We start from the raw sequence: 337 nt of genomic DNA, 5'->3' as shown, positions 1-337 counted from the left end.
AGGTTCGTACTCCCTCCTACTTTTATCGTACGGTTTATCGCATTCAAGCTTAATGATATAAGTCTAAGATAAATCATAAAAACTTTCATGCTAATTCCTTCATTTTATGAGGAAGAAATTGGCGGACAATGCGAGTGGCTCGGTTATTTCTGCTATGTTCTTTGTGCATTTTATTCAAATTTTTTACTTTTCACTAGGAGACTCCGTTTTCTAAGAATTGAGGCAATGTTTATTAAGTTATTTTACGCAATTTTGTTGTTTGTTGTTGATATAGTTAGTGATTCTGTTTTTTTTTTTTTCAAGATTTGTATTATTTTGTCATTTTTTTGTCTGTTGT

Source organism: Penaeus monodon, chromosome 32 (genome assembly GCF_015228065.2).
Source record: "Penaeus monodon isolate SGIC_2016 chromosome 32, NSTDA_Pmon_1, whole genome shotgun sequence".
In the NCBI taxonomy this organism is placed as follows: domain Eukaryota; kingdom Metazoa; phylum Arthropoda; class Malacostraca; order Decapoda; family Penaeidae; genus Penaeus; species Penaeus monodon.
This window is presented reverse-complemented; position numbering follows the sequence as displayed.